This window comes from Amblyomma americanum, chromosome 2, assembly GCF_052857255.1.
Source record: "Amblyomma americanum isolate KBUSLIRL-KWMA chromosome 2, ASM5285725v1, whole genome shotgun sequence".
NCBI classification, from domain to species: domain Eukaryota; kingdom Metazoa; phylum Arthropoda; class Arachnida; order Ixodida; family Ixodidae; genus Amblyomma; species Amblyomma americanum.
Window position 1 is genome coordinate 221,139,552 of NC_135498.1, and position 6,374 is coordinate 221,145,925.

Sequence of the window (6,374 nt, forward strand, 5' to 3'; positions counted from 1 at the left end):
CGAATACCCTCATCTGTAACAATAAACCTTTGTTCTAGCCTACTCTTATTACTCATTGCATTTAGATGTTTCCAGAATTTTTGGGCTGCTTTTCTATCCTTTTTATTTACCATTGACATCCATTGCGCACCCTTTCTTCTAAGGATTAAAGCCCCTTGATAATAGGAAAGTACCGCCATCCATTGAACTTTACCGCCGCCGCGCGACCTCCTCGCCTTCTCCTTGCCCCTTTCGTTCCCCTTCCCTGAGGGCCGGCTCTCCTCCCGATTTCCTGCTCGACGATTGGTCTCCCTGCCGTTGCCCTTGGAAACGCGTTGGTCCGGCGTTTTGCTTGTGTTTTTCTTTTTCCATCGCGCCATTTTTCTCCTAGGCTCAGCGAGCGAATATTACGCGAATATTGCAACGTGCAAGCGCCATGCCGTGCTGTTGCGCGTACAACTGCAGCAAGCGGCCTGAAGATGGTTACGCGGTATTCATGATACCTCAAGGCAAGCTTGACGGCTTGCGCAAGAAGCAGTGGCTTCACAATATTGGCCGAAAGAACTTTAAGACCGAAAGAACAAAGAACAGCGTTGTTTGCGAGGTAAGGCGCCTTTCTCACTGCCCGTAATAACGCGTCACCTGACGCTGCGTTTTCTATTCTGCCTCCTTGCTCCTTAATATTTTTGCTGCGGCAACTTGATCGTTCCATGAAAAAGAGGTTGTCCTCTGCAGCATGCTGAATATTCTGTGAGGCTCCATCATTTCATACGTTGTCGACTTCTGTACAGTCAGAAATACGGCACTATAGTCTGCTTTCTGCTGTCAACGATATGTGGGAAGGTACAGCCTCCTGATTGCATTTGTCGCGATTTTGCTAGGATCTCTGTCCTCCTTTACTAAATACCGAAATTGTGGTTCGCCGAGGAGCTAGTCTTTCCAGCTTGTACTAGTGTTCGTAGGTTACTTAGGAACAATTAATACTGGCCCTGAAAAACTCATTGGCAAGTAAACCCGCGGTATTGCGGGTAATGAGCGCTAGCGAGTTCGCACTGCGTTTTTTTTTAATTCTTGAATGTGGCTTGCCATGCTTCCACGCATGAGGGGGTTAACAGGTATGGCTTGGTTTTATCAGGGATACGGCCAATGTGGAGGGGGTGTTCACATGATCACACACGCTTCACTTTGATCGTGACTACTAAACGTTGGCCAGGAACATTCGCTTCGAAAGCTGGAGCTCTAAAACCGCAATTCCGCGTTTTCTTTTTCTGCGGGAAACCTTTTCCCGTCGATGTAAAATCAGCTGGAATCATCGCGCCAATTTGCGGTATTTACGAAACTTAAACAATCAATAATGATTGTGGTTATGGCATAAAAATAGGGGAACATTTTGCGAGCAACAATTCTTAGCATTGTAGCATATTAGTTATTTCAATGGTATGCAAGATTTTTTTCATCTTGCCTGAGTGGTTAACTCGTCGCTCTATGTTCTATCTACATTTCACTGAAGACCAGTTTGAGCCACGAATATTACACAAACTTGGGGAAAAAATGCTGAGGCCCAACGCAGTTCCGACAATTTTCTCTCACCGACCAGTCCCGAAGCAAAGGAAGCCTCCTCGACAGAGACATGAACCTCCCGCTGACAGCAGTAAGTTATTTTTGTGGCTTGCTGTTTTCCAATCTCCATTTATGAAAAAAAACAAGAAAGCATAAGAAATTAAAGTAAATGTACAGATGACTCGTCAGATGTTATAATAGAGATAAGACTGACAATGTAACTCAATGGAAATTGAGGTATATCAGTGGTCTAAGAGCACTTGCTGCTAGGCTAGTTAATTTTGGTTCGTAATTAAATAGTTTTTAGGCGCAAAAAAGGACAAGACACATAGGGTAGGAGACAAGACGAAGCGCTTCGTCCTGTCTCCTACCCTATGTGTCTTGTCCTTTTTTGCGCCTAAAAACAATTTAAGTATATCAGTGGGTCACGTGACGGCATCAGACTATATAGTGATGGTTATGAATAGTGATAGCTAATCATGGTGACTGTTACGAATATTAATAGTAAATGATAGTAATAGGCCCGGATAGTGATGTGATAGTGCGCAATGCATTGAAAGTGCGCAACTGTTTTATTCAGTGATCAGACTAGAGTGAAAAAACCACTTTCACACTGATGAGACAAACATAGGGACGGAAGATGCACTCATGACTCATTTATTGTAAGCGGGTGCACGCTAAATAAGACCTGCTGCACGCAAGTATGCACAAACAAAGAGAAACATTTCGAAGCAGTTCATGTTAAACCTAGTTAGTGTTTTAGCTGTGTTGTTGTGAAGTTTATATTTAAGTTTGGCTAGCTAGCATAATGCGTTTACACTTGCCCTTAGTTTTCCATCTATAGTGGAAAGTTTGAATTTAACTGCATTTAAATAATTATCACTAATTAATACGGGTCGATAACTTGCGCAGCTCATTTGCATTCAACCTAAGCTTTCGAAAGGTATATGACTCGATGCTATAATGCCAGGTGTAGTTTTGTTTGCATATAGCTAAGTAACGCTAATTAATAGGGATCGCTAACTGATTCAGAGCATTTGCATTCATTTTAAGCTTTTCAACGGTATATGACTTGATCGTATAGCTTAAAGTTCGGTTTAATACAAAATTAACTAATTAACACAGATTAATGCGGATCGCTAACCAGCACAGTGCCACTACACTTGGCCTAAGGTTTCCAACGATATATGACTCGATGCTGCAGCAGAAATTTGGGTTTTAATTGTAATTTACTAAATATCAATTAATTTGGCTTGGCAATTGGTCAAAATAAGTGTATAATTAACCAATTATCCAAACTAACGGTTGATCACGTGACCTATACTATGCTTAGATAGCTTGGCAGTAGCGAAATAGACCATCTCCCGCTTTGACCTCTGATCTTGAAGTTCAAAACACCAGCCTGGGTCGTTTTCCGAAGTTTTACCGCGGTGACAGAGTTCACGCCCTAAAAAAGCAAACACAGACAAAGTCAGAGGCAGTACTAGACCAGGTGCACAAAGTAAAACACCTTATCATGTTATACTTAAAAAGCGTCTGCAGTGCCGAACTCGCCTGAAAGCTTTGTTTACATCAGTATTTCCCATTCAAACAGTTCTAAGAAGAAACCGATCTCTTTATGAACGTGACTTTGGGCATTCTGAATGCTTTTCTCGCAATTTTTCAAATATTTTGCGCACTCCTGGAGAGCAGACCTGGCCCAAAAACACGTGCTTCACTCACTGCTGCGGCCGACCGGCGAGCGCCAAAGAGAAAAATCGTGTCGTGCGCAGAGCTCGCAGCCCGGCGCGAGGAGAATCGAGGAGGAAAGCGCGGAGCGGAGGAGAGTGTCGCTACTTTCCTATTATCAAGGGGTTTTACTAGATGAGTGGATGGATGGATACGGCTGAACCCTTTGCATCGGGCGGTGGCTCAAGCCACCTAGCCATGTCTTGTGAAATTTTACTCCTGTCTTGCTTTTAGCCACCAATCAGATAACCTTCGCTTGGTTACTTCTAACCTCTTAAAATCCACTTTCCCTTCACTATCCCGAAACCCCAATGCCTTGGGTAAGTCCGCCCCGCTGCTTTCCACTGTAGGGTGAAGCCCTTTACAGAAAAGTATCAAGTGTTCAGCCGTTTCCTCCTCCTCTCCGCACGCAGTGCACAAAGTGTCTACCTCCTGGTACCTGACTCTATACGTCATAGTCCGCAAAACTCCAGTCCTGGCCTCAAACAAAAAGAGCTTCCCATACAATTATCATATATATTTTCTTTGACAATTTCCTGTTTAAAGGTCCGGTATGTTCCCAGTGCCGATTTCGTCAGCATCCCTGTTTTCCACAGAGCTCTCCCTGTTTCTTTAACCTTTTTCTTATCCAATAATTGCTGATTTGCCCCCTTACTGCTGTCCAGATATTTGCTTGTCAATTTTCTAGTTCGCTTTCTCCATTTCGTGTCAACATTCTTTATATACAGGTATCTGAAAACTTTCCTACCCCACTGCTTCTCCTCCATCCTCCCATAGCAACCATGGTCTCAACGCCGCTCACCGAAACAAGCATGGCCGCGGAGCCGTGTGGTACGGAGCGCGCCAAGCGCCTTGCACTACTTGCACGAGAAGAGAACTCGCCGGCAGGCTAGTGCAGCAGTGCAGAAGAACTCGTGCAGCACGAGGCCAAATCGAAGTGCAGGTGGCACTAGCTGCACTGTCAAATCGAGCGCGAGAGTGCCGCACTTCCTGAACTGGTGCAGAAAGTGCAGCCAAATCGAGGAGACCTGTGGCGTGGTGCTCCATTCAACCTTCACTGTTGCTGCAGTGTGCGGTTTGTTTGTTCTGTGGTTGCTTGGCAGTGCTACAAATGTGATGTGTCACCTACACGCTCGAAAAGACGTTTTTTTGCACCTGAAGTTCTCGTGAAAAAGCTCCGGTGTCGTGCCCTTGCTGAGACGCCGGTGCTTAGTTGCTTCGGATGAAGGAAGCGGCCTGCTGGTGTTATCACTTGCGAGGTAACTAACTGTGTTTGAAAACTACTTTCATGGTGTTGCAGTGGGATGAATGAAGCGCATTAACGCAGTTATACTCTATTGCACAACTTGTTTGCACTGAAGTGGACGTTACAAGCACGATGCAATAGCTGCCGCAAACGTGTTTGCTCTAGTTCGCGAGCCTAACTCGAAACTCCGGAAACCAGTGCGTCGCGCTTGTCTTTTATTGATCTACACTGCTAAAGAAGTTGAGACGGGGTGTAGTAACATGGAGTGAATTTTAAGGGAATGGTTCATAATTACGATAAAACAGAAAGCGCGAAAAGCATAGCGTCAGGACGCTGTGTGTTTTGCACTGATTCGCGACTGTTTTTTTGCTTATTTTCCTATTGCCCTTGCATTGCGGATGTGGCCTGCTTGCAGAGTGTATTGCTGCCTAAATTATGCCACGTCATGGAAAGCACAGGTAGGTTGAAAATGTAAAAGTTGTCTACCTTCACAGCTTGTCAACTTGTTTCATTAGGCTTGCCGAATTGAAGTCTCCAACCATCAATCTACTGCACAGTACTTTGCGCTCAGCAGTAGCTTTGTTTAGGAGAGCTTAAGTGTTCTGTTAATTTGCGAACTTCAGTCACACATTTTTCACTTATTTCCCAAACACTGAGAACTTAGTGCAATGAGATCATGCAGTGCGTTGGTGCGGTGCAGCTTTGTCAAACTTGTTTATGCCCGCAGGGCTCAATGCTGAGATAGGTAGCAGGGCCTTATATGGCACCCTTAGAGCTACATGTTCTTGGATTGTGAGCAGACGCCTCTTACTCCTGTGCAGCTGTGGATCATCAAATATTCTGTCAGTGCCCTGATGCATGATTCATCAGCGAACCTTGTGAGCACGGTAGTTACGACAGAGTGTTTTGCTGCATTGTTGACAAACTGCAGTATAAGTTGCTCTCCCATACTTTTTTTTTCCATGCAGTGTGACTCACCTGTGCTAGCAGCTATATAGTACCTGCAGTGTACAGCAGCAGCCTTCAGGTAAGCTTGAACTGCAAGTTTCCTCCTCTAACATAATGGATACTGTCTTTTTCTTTGCTCTGTGCTGTGGAGGGTATCATGCTAGAGTGCAGTGTACTTGTACAGTGATGGATAAAAATTGGCAGGATGAGAATTCGTAGGAAAAATTTATCTTTGTGCTGTTAGCCAAAGCAGTTTAATCAAAAGCCTAGAATCATGAGGCAGAATACTCGATCTTATTGAACAAATTTCTGCTGATTGCCTGGGAGGCAATGCAAAAATAAATATTTTTCTGCAAATCCACATCCCGCAAACTTTCTCTATGAGTGTACCTTGTGCCCAGCGTGCTAAGCCAACGAGTAGATTGCAGCTGTGTGGTAAGGATCTCTACTCTCACGCATGAATTTAGGCATATAGCTGTGACTGCCTGTGGGAGTAGCTGTAGTGTTAAACGCATTTTTCATGAACTAGTAGAAAGCTCTTTCCAATGGAGTGTATTTGTCTTGTTTCTGCAGTGCTTTTTGGAGAAGCAAAGTATTTTGCATTTCAAGAAATATTCTCACCTCCGTTGCTTAGCAGTTCTTCAAGATATAAACTTGCTCTCGCAGCTACAGACGTGGGCACTGTGGAGTTTTTGCATAGAAGTGAATGTGATCTGTCAAGCTTGCTTGATTTAATGACATATTCTGAACTTGATTAATGTGCACTGTTTTCTGCAGCAAACGTCTCCAGTTTGGCTACAAATTCATCCATGTCCTGTACAGTCTCCTTCCTGCTGCGTTAACCATCTCTGCGGCCAGCTTGAAGAATTTCTTGTGAAGACTGCATTTATGTCATTAAAAAGATCATCCCGAA

The 6,374-nt window shown here is 44.2% G+C and overlaps 1 long non-coding RNA gene across 4 annotated transcripts; it reads left to right on the forward strand.

Moving 5' to 3' along the window:
* The first annotated feature begins 337 nt into the window (after positions 1-337).
* Positions 338-6,374, forward strand: LOC144122177 (uncharacterized). Of its 4 annotated transcripts, none has more exons than XR_013312828.1 (5): positions 338-583; positions 1,490-1,630; positions 4,045-4,526; positions 5,482-5,540; positions 6,239-6,374. It is a non-coding gene; the product is annotated as an uncharacterized LOC144122177 (long non-coding RNA). The 4 variants fall into 4 exon arrangements; XR_013312829.1 differs by having other exon boundaries at positions 1,495-1,630; XR_013312831.1 differs by lacking the exon at positions 1,490-1,630.